This window comes from Sprattus sprattus, assembly GCF_963457725.1.
Source record: "Sprattus sprattus genome assembly, chromosome: 18".
NCBI lineage: Eukaryota > Metazoa > Chordata > Actinopteri > Clupeiformes > Clupeidae > Sprattus > Sprattus sprattus.
Window position 1 is genome coordinate 5634657 of NC_137916.1, and position 12375 is coordinate 5647031.

The 12375-nt window shown below is 44.8% G+C and overlaps 1 long non-coding RNA gene across 1 annotated transcript; it reads right to left on the reverse strand.

Annotated features, from left to right (window-relative positions):
- Nucleotides 1-4107: 4107 nt before the first annotated feature.
- LOC308380004 lies at nt 4108-8292 on the reverse strand. Its single transcript, XR_013969008.1, has 3 exons — nt 8157-8292; nt 4518-4630; nt 4108-4381 (listed from the first exon to the last, which is right to left on the reverse strand). It is a non-coding gene; the product is annotated as an uncharacterized lncRNA (long non-coding RNA).
- Between the last annotated feature and the right edge of the window lie 4083 nt (nt 8293-12375).

Sequence of the window (12375 nt, forward strand, 5' to 3'; positions counted from 1 at the left end):
TCCGCGATCAGAGCTCTAATAAAAATCAGAGTTTCTTCTCAAGGAGTCCACGACGTTGAGTCCTGCGCGCTGAGGAACCCGGCCGTAGCAACATTACAGTCGGTGAGAGGGATAAGGAATGGACTGATATTGTAGTCGTGATGACAATCCTGTGGCCTACTCACAACCACTTTTCAATGTTGCTCACCATTAATGAAGATATCAAGTAAATGTGTTCGCTGAACCCGTAGTAGCCTATATTATTGATAGGCCTACTTCCACTACAATCAACTATCAAAGCGGATTTTGTCAATTCAAAGATACGTAGACCTATGTTATGAGTGCACATCTAACTAATGAATCAAACATCCATACTAAATTAGGGTGACTATATGAAACTTATCTTCTGACAGCAGAGATATCTGAGTTAGCCGAGATAAAAGAGCCTGTGTCTTCAACCAAATTATGCTGGAGACAGAAGAATGTCGATAATGGAGATGAAAGTCTAGCAGGCTAGATGTCATCACAGCTTCAAAGGCGCTGACAAAATTATGATTAGATCCCCCCAGCAGCATGGGGGCCAACCAACGGTCCAACGGCATGACTGTCAGCTAGGCCTACACTTTGACACATTTTGTCCAAGACTGTAAACACTAATAATGCTCAAATGGAATATAAACTTCATGCGGTAGAATAGGAAAAGGCTACAATATCCATTGAGAATTGGTCTAGCTTTACAGCTATCCGGTACAATCCGTTATTCTGCTGTTAGTTGAGTTGACTTCGCAATTCCTGGCTAAATAATCGTATCGGCTATCTTCTCACATTCCCCGTCAAGTGAATATTCTCCCATTTACACCGCAGTGGTAAAAGATGTCCTGTGTCTCAAGTACTACTTACTTTACTCCAGGCCTCACATCCGGAAATAGAGAGAAAAGAGAGCCACCCTGTGAGCACACGCTCTGGTAAGACACCTTTTTAATCAGCACCGGGTCGAAATTCAGTCCCGTTGCTGTTTTTACCAGAAGGCAAGAGCTAAATAGTGTTTTTCTTGCACCATTCGAAGGCCTGGACGTTTCATGCGATACATCGCTGCTCTAGAAAATGCAAGCATCTTTAGCTGTCGTAGAAACCTCTGCCTCTCCTCCTCCCTCCCTCGACGAGCAGATCACAGCATCTTCTCCCGTAGTCGCAGCTGCAGCTGCAGCCCTTCGCGCAGCTTTGCGTTGCCCTTGCTCCTCTATTCGTATCCCCGAAAAAAAGTGTTGCGTTAACCAGCGCAACACTAGCTTCGTGACGAGCGTCTTCAGCACCCCACCTTTAATCGTACAACCCGCTCCCTATCTCTTTCTCCCCTTGCTTCTCTTGATTCGATCCGGGCAGCATCAGCATCCGGGTTTCACTCGGCCTGCGCTCTCCATCGTCCCCTCCCTTCCCGTTTCTCCCAGAACACCCCTTCTCCCCGCCCCACCCAACCACAACACCACTCTACTCTGCACAGATGCTCCATCAAGTGGAGCCTAAGGAACCAAAGATTGGATAAAAAACGTGGCAGGCACGGGATATTCCTACCTATAATATAAAATGTTTAATGTTACCTGGCAAAATGAGCAAAGTTTGACGAGAAGGTAACACACACTTTTGTTATTGTTCACATTAGTTTGTATCGAGTCACAAAGAAGCAGAGTAGGCTATTTCAACGTTACGACACAGTTTTGTTGATTCAAGTGGGCTTGAAAAACTTAAAGTGTTCTCTATTCCTTCCGTTCCTATGAGACTCCATCTGGGGTAATACACGCCATCTGGGATAATACCTAATTTGTACACATGGTGGCAGTAGAGACGTTTTGATGTCAGAAACGCCTGAAAAAAGCTAACATTCTTTATTAACATGAATGAGCAAATATATCCCTTTAGCAAAATATTACATTTGTGCACATGTACTTGCCCTCTTTAGCTTTCCCTTAATTGCATCTCATTATTAACACTGGTTGATTACCAAGCTGGGGTCATACAATGTAGTCCAAAAACTGTACACGGTTATGAATACTGGTACGTCATAGCCTACCTTGGAAATCAAACGTGAAAAAACACAGAATTTGCAGCTAAGGACTCCTTTTCCAGTTAAGGCCCGAAAAATTAACTATAGATTCAGTGTCTAGACCACATCTCTGTAATATAAGGAGTTATATAAATGTTTGGTAGGAAGTGGTGAATATCAGATGAACTGGACTATTTTTGTCTGAATATCATAATGAAGGGAGGAACATATCCTAGGGAATAACCCATTGGTGACTTAACTTCTGCAGCTTTGTTGACTACTACCTTCAGAACACAATGGTGCACAAGACTATACATTAAAAAAAAAAGATCAAATCGAGTGAGGGCAGGTTATAGGGAGAGGCGCTGATCACTTCAATAGTCGACACTTCATCACCTTAAGTCTATCTCAATTGGTCTTAAGTCACCCACCACATACAACTACGAGCACACACATCACTTAACCCCTTTAAAAAGGGCTTTTCAGATAATCAGATTGGATAATTGGTCCATCACACACAGGGCACGCATGGTCGTCCAACAGGATGGTCACCCCTGCGGCTTATGAAGAACCAGTTAATTTGAATGCCAGGTGCTCAATCACCTTGTTGTTGACAATAGGACAACCAGTTGTCTTTCAAGGATCACCGTGTGTTTGTGGAGGTGTGCCCTGGCAGCCTTAAGAAAATATCTATGCAGTTCATGTAGATATTTGAATAATTTAGGATCATAATCAGGCAGCTACATGTTTCTAAAATGGCAGATGAAGTTTTTTGTTACTCAAACTATTTCTGTCTGTAGAATCTGCCAGCTATTGAAGTTTCCGTCCTCACATGAAGCGTGCCAGTCACCTAATTTAAAACACATACTTCTCCTCCTCATTCATTCAAGTTTTCACACAGGCAGCTGTTTGAGTGCCTATGACATACACAGAGTCCTACAGGGCAAATGGAAGCATGTCTGCTGAGTGACGTGAACGTGTGTGTGTGTGTGTGTGTGTGTGTGTTTAAGGACTGGTCAAACGAGGGAGGGGTGTCCGTGTACTCGTATGGAGACATTCCTGGAAACATGGTAAAGGGGGACATAGGTCATAGAAGTAAACAGATACCACAGCTATGTGCGCATACACTAAAATGTATTCATAAAAAATATTCAGACACTTACAGTCCAACATGTGCACATACTGACACTCAAGGAAATAAATACTCACATTTGTATACATGCACTGAAAAGGGACCTATATGGACAGAAAAATAAATCTGTGACAAATGTATGATGAAATATGCTGGGCTACATCTTCAAGAAGAAACCAGACATATTTTCAGAACCACACAGGCTTGCACGCCTATTTAGTTGCATACACATACACACACAGTCACACATACACAAACAGCCCAGCTCACATTTATACAGAAAATGCATTCACTACACAACTTACACACGTATTGCAAGTGGGGATGTAACTGGATTCTGTGTGACCTTGTGCGAGGTGAACATTCCAGCTCTCATCACCCAAGTCAACACAGGTATACTCTTTGCTTTGGGCCATATATTCCCCCCATTGTGAGGTGAGTCTTTAAGAGGCAGGTTCACTTCTCTTGGCTGTTTTTTGCGGTCCACGTGTCAACTTACTGCCCTGAGGAACAAGACTACACATCCAGACACAAACTCAAGTCCCACTGGGCAGGCCATCATTTCCCATGAGGGGCTGATTAGGATACAGGCCTCCATTTTATTAGCACCGTTATGGTCAAGCAGCTGGTTTATCCCACAACTCCAGTCCTTTTAATCTTGTAATTATTAGTCATAAGAAACTCTGATTCAGGCATTTGTACACATACATGCTTTGCTATTACCCAAGGAGAAATGGCGAAGAGTGACACTGGTTCTCCCCTTCAACAACATTTATGGCAGAATGAAGTTTAAAAAGACCCTGGAGTGACCAAGACCTGATGAAGAGGACCCTGATGTACACATGAACATCAACAGGATTGTCACCCATTGGCTTCCAAAAATGCCAAAGAACACAGTTAAAGTTGAACAAATTCATAGGCTCCAAATTTAAAATAAGACGCCAGAAGAATGAAACACTGTACCAATCACTTTATTTGCATTTAAATGTAAGCATCTTGAAGACAATTTACATAAAACAGCCATGGGCTCTCCAGAACTGCCTACAATTCAGCCATAGGGGACAGGGGTCAGAAGGGAGGCTCAGAGATCACTTAAGCTTTACAGGAGGGAGGATCCAGGGGACAGGACGAGACTCTGCCACCAAACCCCCATCAGAATCTGTATCATTCAGTCCAGTGCCATGTGCAGAAGGGAATGCTGGGAAGGTGGAGGACTCAGTGCAGTGGACCTGAGGGAGATGAGATTCCAAATCGGTTAAATGTAAATTCATGGGAAATGTCAACGTGTGAACTCTTTAGGGTGACATGAAGCGTGGTGACTGTAGCACCAGGAGTGTGTTGCAGTGTGAGAATATGAGGACTTACATTTCCTGTGAGCCATGCTCCGCTCCTCTCATGATGCCCCAGCAGCGCTCTTCACACAGGCTGCGAACGCCTCCATCAGGTCTTTGCAGCCCTCCTCTCCATTCTCCTTCACACTGCAGGGAAGGAGGGACACGTCAGGGTACAGGCTAGCATGACGCTAGGTTTACTCTGAAAATCCCACCCCACATGCTACATCAAACAGGATAGACCATCAATCAATAACTTAATCAGGAATCAAAACGAGCTAAATTCAAATCATGACCTTTATAATGTGCATATAGTGCAGTGCAATCAATTATCAAAATCCAGATGGAATGAACTCATTACCCCTGCCCCCTAAATACTCGATAAATTTTATAAATACACAGCAGGGGTAGTGCACTCTGAATATGTGTGTGTGGGAGGGGGGAGAGAGAATTCCAGGCACACTGCACCAACACATAGCGGCAGACACTGACACAGTGCATTAGTGTGATGAGGCGAAAGAGCGATAGAGGAATGGGGGTGGGGGGCAGAGAAAACCCATCTGTGAGAAAAAGCGACACTGCGCACGCACAAACATCGCGTGACTGTGCAAAACCAGAGAGGCCGGCAGGTATTAGATCATATATTCTTGGCTACGCGTCATCGTCCTTCTTTAAAGGGCAATCCCACTAGTTCCTTCCCAGGTTCATCCCCTTCATCTCACACAATCTCCCAACTCATAACCAGTGATGTAACACACAGCTGGTTGCTTCAGATTAAAGGGTTTACACAAACCAGTCCTATTGAGCCATGTGTGCACGTCCTCCTGCCTGTGTGTGTGTGTGTGTGTGTGTGTGTGGTGTGTGTGTACGCCTGCCTGTGTGTCCTGCATGCAGGGAGTTCGAGATGATCTAACAGCAGCACAGAAAACATCCCTCCGGCAACAAAATCCAATAATCCTGCTGAGAGACTGGGTGAGCAAGGGACGCAGGCATTTTAATATTAAATGAGCACAAAGCGAGTGGGAGGGAGAACACCTCATTGTGAGTGAACACTCCCTTCACTACAAGAGGCAAACTCTGATCTGTCTGGCAAGCCATTACTGGTGTGGCCAATGCCAGCAAAACCAATTAGACCATGATTATGTAACCATACTAAACAAAAAAACAATTAAGACACAATGCATGTCAGAGGCCCATAGAACGTGCTTGCCGCATGAAAGGGTTTAATAGATTACTGTTCCTAAAAAGACAATACCAAAATTAAACTAGTTGCATCTGGAGGCAAAAGCGTTGGCAGGTACAGTACTAATCTGCATTCTAAACTCTACAACTCACTGGAGTGATTAAGTAATACGGTCATGTTGAGCTGAACGCAAACAGGCTCTTGTGGAAGTGTCAAAGTGGGACACCCAACATTGTGGCCATTGAGACAAGTTTACAAGCCCATCTCCTAATTGTAAGATTTAATTATTAACAGTGAGAGCCACTCCTTATGGAGGAGTATGTATTATTCACCACCATAGGTGAGCACAGCCAAATGCTCCGAACCAGAGCAACATACACTGGAAGGTAAGCGTGTCTACCCCTTTAAGGATAAATTAAATTAAGAAAACAAAATGACCATCTAAATAGAACAGTTGAGGAAACCAAGCTGAGGAATCCAGGTGGAATTTTTTTTGTAAAATACCAGAAATGCTCATCTTGCCACTACACAACAGCAAAACAAAGCTTTTGACAAGGCCCGTTGACTGATTTAAAAAAATAAATAGCTGAGTAACATTTTTTGGCCTTAGGGGGGCCCGCATACCTCAAAAAACAACAAGCACACTCATGTCTATGAAAACCAAGGGCAAAAGATTCTGCAACACTAAGATTTAGCAACTTCTGGTGTGCAAAGATAGTGCTGGTTAATGTTTAAAACAATATGTTAACCTATAGTTAGGCATTACAGCCACAAAGATGTACATAAGCTATACCCTTCCACATCCATGTACAGCTCTACAGCAAAGGACAAAGTCTGAGGCCTGCAAGTCAGGTAATTTCACTATTCAAGGTCAAACAAGGTCATATCATAATCATGAACAGATATCAGCACATCGTCACTTGAAGTGGCATTACAAATACTGTGAGGGCTAGTAGTCTGAGGTTGGAATTACAGCCCATTTTCTTGCTTTATTTATAGGAAGAGCAAGCAAGGTCAAAGCCAGACAAATACTCTGATTACAACTTTAGCATCTGAGGCACCGCGTAGACAAAACTACACCCATCAGATCCTACTCCAATAAAGTCAGGACATGGCTGGCTGCACACTGGTCTGGGTGAGTGACACCAACATGGCTGCCATTGGTGTCAAATTCCTAAGAAACACAAGCCTGCCTATAGAGCAGGTCACACCCTACATCATGCACTAACACAGATACACGCATGAAGGACTATTTATGACCAGCCTAAAAATACAAGCATGGTATGGATTACTCAGAGTCAGCCTTCTGAGAGTACGACATTCAGCTGGTCAGCAGCAGCAGGCAGTTCATATGGAGATCAATGACTACAGCGGAAAGGGGTGAGGACACAGGGCCCACAGGAGCCTAATGTCAATCACCAACAGCAGCTCTGCTCTCCGGCAGGGATAACTCAAGAGCCCAAGCACTACTACACAGGAACAAACAGCAGAGGCTGGGCTAACAGTTAGCCCCACACCCCACCCCTTTTTCTGGCAAACTGACCAGATGCACACACCCACACTGAATCCCACCCCACACACCCCTCTGCTTATCTGCCCACCAGGGTAAAAGCCCAGAGTGGGGTGCCTTATCAGAACATGCCTGAAGACAGGCCTGTCTAGAGCCAAATGGACAAGACTGATCAAATTGGTAAACACATAAGGTGTCAAAATAAATTACAAGAGGATTAGTGGACAGTGGAGGGAGGGTGTAGCTAATGGACTCAGAGGGACAAAGTTATGTCACAATACTGAACCCGACTTGGACATTGACATTGACATTTGTCATTGAGACAACAGGGTTAGCTTAGCACAGCATTTCCTGGGTCTCAAGCCCTCTGCATTTACAGAAAAATAAAACCCATAACAAGCTCACACTAATCCTAACAGCAGGGTGGGTCACTGCGCAGGGACAGTGGGCAGGTCAGTATGCAAGGGTCTGCACGCTCACACGCACCGCAGGGAGGTTGACACAGCTAGGCCTGAGAGGCAGAGGGTAGTAAGGGCAACAGTGGAGGAGCACGAGTGAGTGGAGAGAAATGTGACGTAGGCAAATTCTCAGCCGCCAATCAGGCGTAAGCAACAGCATCACGTTCAGATGAGAGCCTCTCCAACAGTGGCAATGTGTTGGAATTCACAACATCAAGTTAAATAAAAAAAATAATAATAAAATCAATAAAACACTGAAATAAAAACTTCAAATGAAAGCGGGAAAAAAAAAATAATGCATGATGACCCACCTCTATCAACCCAATACGTCACCCTGCTACCCCACCATTTTTCACATGAAGATGCAGCAACCAAACCTTTATCAACTGCATCCTCCAACCTAACATACACCCTCCCAACACACATAAAAAAAAAAATTCAGGGAATGTCCAAGTCAACACACCCCCACATCACTTATCTAACGCCTCCCCACCCTGAGCGGTAAAGTGGAAAGGGACTTACCACTTGTCCAGGTCGGCCTTGATCGCCTCGCAGGCGGCAGGCACGGGGACCTCAGCTGGGGCAGTGCTCTCAGAGTCCGACATGATAAGTGCTGCTTCTGACTGTGCGTCTTAGCCTGTGTGCTCCTGTATGTGCATGTGCAGAGAGAGAGAGAGCAGGAGAGAGCAAGCACAGTGTGGTTAGAGTTGGCAAGCAGGGGGGTGGGGCGGGGGGGACGGCACACATGTGGACATGAGTGCTGGAAGCAGGGGGAGGAGCCATACATCATACATCTCTTCCCATTCACCAACAGGAGGAGAGTTGTTGGGAGGGAGTAACCCTACCAAAGTTCAAAAACAGCCATGGCAATTTGGCGTCAAACACACGCAGTAGGCTACTAAAGCCCCATTCTGTTTGTGTGGAACGAACGCAGAGGTGCACCGGTCAGCAGGCTAAACCCCAAACAGTCTGGAGTATTTACAGTTTCTTTAAATTAAAAAAAAGTATCCCATCTCCACATGCTGCAATCAGGATCCAAGCAGCAGGTGTGAAGCACCCCTAGTAACAAAAGGTTTGAGATTTGACAGCTTCAACAGGTGAAAGGACACTGGCACTTTAGGACGAGCTACTAGAGCCATGTAGAAGAGCAAATTTAAGATGTTTATCTTAAGACATCGCCATGACAGCACCCCCTATGGAAGAAAGTTGGCGAAATTAGCGTGCAGCCAAAGACAGTGGTGGGGGGCATTAAGCTTGGTTACGATTAAACCATCACATGAAAATATTTTAACCATTGACTGGACTTACAATGGGATTTTCAATGAAAACGTTATTATCAATGAAATGAAAACGTTATTATGTTCATCAACATAGACACTTTCATCCGCCTTAATTTCCTCTTTTCTTTTTCTTTTCTGCCCCCCTAATAAATGGTGAGCGAAGATGGAAAGACCCATCTAAGGTTCTTTTTTTTTTTTTTTTACAGTACACTTTTAGCCTACTATGGTTATGGCGCCCTCCTTTGTTGCATACCACTTTGTTTGCGTCACCTTCACAGAGAACCAGAAAAAAATACAAACAAAATTCGGTCCTGCACAACGCACTGGACCGGGTCCATGGCGGATGCAGCACCCGTAGAGCGCTGAAATCGTGATGACGGCAGATTACCAAGCAGCCCAAATCTGTTGAAGAGGGCCACCTGCTGGTCACATCACCGCTTAGCTGTAGACAGTAGAGTTTCTTTTCACAAACCACGTTATCGCTCGGTCGTCAAGGAATCTAAAAGTTAAAGGCTGTGCCGACTAAAGGCGGGCTTACGTGACGTGCACTCATACAAGACCACTACCTCAGGTGTTTGCGCAACCTAGGTGGATTCTCCAAGGTCATAGGACTATCCAAGAAAGCCAGAATGTACAGACTAATGTAATAAGAATATCACCGGCGACGTCATGCATAGAAAGCCAAAACCCGGCAAATAAAACTTACTGCCCTGTTTCTTGAAAATATGGAAAAGTTGCTCAACAGCGTTTAACTTTCGCCACTAACGTTAACGGCACATTCTATTGCAATTAGGCTACACATGCCTAATAGGTAGCTAAGCCACATTTGTAAAGCCTGAGAAATGCATCAAAACATTAAATCAAAAGGCAAACATGTAGACTCCACAGCCCATAAATAAAAATTGCGATATTTGAGCAACACGTGGAGCAAGGTCATTTATCCAAACTGAAATGTAACTGAATTATAACCCACCAAATAACATTACCTACTTGAAACATTAACCAGCAACAGTGAAGCATAACAGTTGGGAATATCTAGTTCATCGGGGAACTCAAAATTATGCTGAGATGTTCAACTCCGCAAACTCTAGGCCTACTCAAACGGGAAAACGCCGGTAACCTCACCACACAGCGTGATTAAAATGATGCGTGCATAACCCAATCAATTCAAGAACGACAGTTCCGCTTCTTGCAGGTGATCTATTAGCATGCAATCCATTTGTAACGAAAGCTGTTGCAGTGAATGACACCATAGGCACTCAGATCCATTTCGCCCCTGGCTCAGAAAATTCATTGCGTGAGGGCGGTAAATTACCTCTAACCTCCCTGAGTCCCCGTGCAGAAAGTATGTAACAATGGCTCAAACTAACGTGTTTATACCCACAAGCCCATCTGTTGCAACCCCCCAACACACCTGTATCCAATTGTACGTTTTTTGCTGAGTGCATACTGGGTTCTGGGTAGTGAAGTCTTGAACATTGCTACTGGCTGCAACATTGCTGCCTTATCTCACAGAGTTCAGTTCACCTTAAACCATTCACAAAGTTCACGCAAAAGACCAATTGCACCATCGAGATAGTTGTTTGAAGGACCGCACACACGAAATTATGGAATAAAACCCATTTAACCGTCCGCGGGATCCAACGCGAGATAAAGAGAAAAGGCGCTCCCCCGCCCCCTCCTCTTTCTAGTACACCGTGTTCCCAAAGTATTCATATTCATTTCAAACATTGCCGAAATGGTTCAAAATCACTCGTAATTAAATTACTATTTATAACCACCCAATTACCTCCTCTCCGTCTTGTCTGGATTCGACAGGAATAAACTGGAGGATTCTGCGCATACTATTTAGCAGGGAGGCGTTGCTAGGGCTATAGGCTGCGCGTAACCATACATTCACACTCCCTTTTCAAGAGTTCCGAGTCACACGTGAGACGATACGAACGCCACAGTGTTTTATTCATAGAGGTCACTGGTTATCTCAGTCTTTAAACAAAAACTAAATCACACACATTTCCAGGCAGTCATACTTTTGTGTTCTTCAAAAAACCATAGAATCAAGTCACTTTTGTGATTTCACATCTGTCTCTGGAATTGTAAGCTTTTTGTATGACTTGCCTGGCCAAGAGCATGCAGATATTGACTTCTAATGAGCTAAACATTGAACTTCAGTGAGTTAGCAATCCATCTTTACATTCAGCCTGGGCAAGAGTGTAAAGAAGACTTTATTGCCTTACCTTCAAATGTATCAATTTCCTTGAGTACTGTCAGTTGGTGAGCGATAGAGAGGAAGTCAGCAAGGACACAGGAAGTAGAGAAAGAAACCTGCAGGCTGCTGTATCCCCTTTCAATGTATGACTGCCTATGGATTGCAGGGGGCGTATACGTATGTTCCTGTGTGTGTGTGTGTGCGTACACATGTGTGAGCGCATGCACACTGAGGTAGACACAGAGAGGCCCAGAGTGGAACTGCAACGGAATTTCCTCTTAAGACAACATGCCATGTCCATCCTTTCAGAGAGAGAGAAAGAGAGAGAGAGCGAGAGAGAGAGAAGAATGAATAGGAGCCAGAGCAATAGATAAGAATGGAGAGAAAACAGAGGAAACAAACTTCTATGTGCCAAGTTCTCCCCTGAAGTTGTGCGGAGGCAAAGAGGAGGAGGGAAAGAGAGAGCGAACCCGACTCTTTGCTCAAGAATGACAAAGGCCTGTTCTTGGGCATGGCTGGGGGAGGGGTGTGTGGTGTTTGTTCGCATGTGTGTGGCATGGCTGCGGGAGTATGAAGAGGGGGTGGGGTGGCTCTTAAGTAAGGTTAAAGTCCTGTCCTTCAGATAATACACAATAAACCATACATACACATACACACACATACATGTAGACACACTCACACACACTCCCTAAAGTTCACTTCAGAATTTTCTCCTCAGGCAGTCTATCTGCTGACTCATCATTAATTTACATACATTTCACACACACACACACACACACACACACACACACACACACACACACAAACACACACACACACACACACACACACACACACACACACACAGACACACACACACACAAAGTCGCATCCACAAATACAGACACACAATAAACACACAAACACATGCACACACACAATTGCAAACCCTTGTGCTATTCTGTGTACCCTAGTAACATGGAAAAAACAAGCTGACACAAGTTCTTAAACACCACAACAAGAGGGAAAACACACACTTCTGTCCTGAAGAACCAGAGGGGTGAGAGTGGAAGAGGAGGGGGAGGGGGAGTGGGAGTGGGAGTGGAAGAGGAGACTATGGGGTGTGGGGGTTGAAGTGGAAGAGGAGGAGGAGGAGGGTATAGGGGGAGTGGGAGTGGAAGAGGAGGAGTTCAAGGGTAGGGGGTGTTGGTCCTCAGGAGCCTGTGGAGGGAGGGTGCTTCCATGTGGGAGCTGGTGAGTGGGAGGGGCAGCC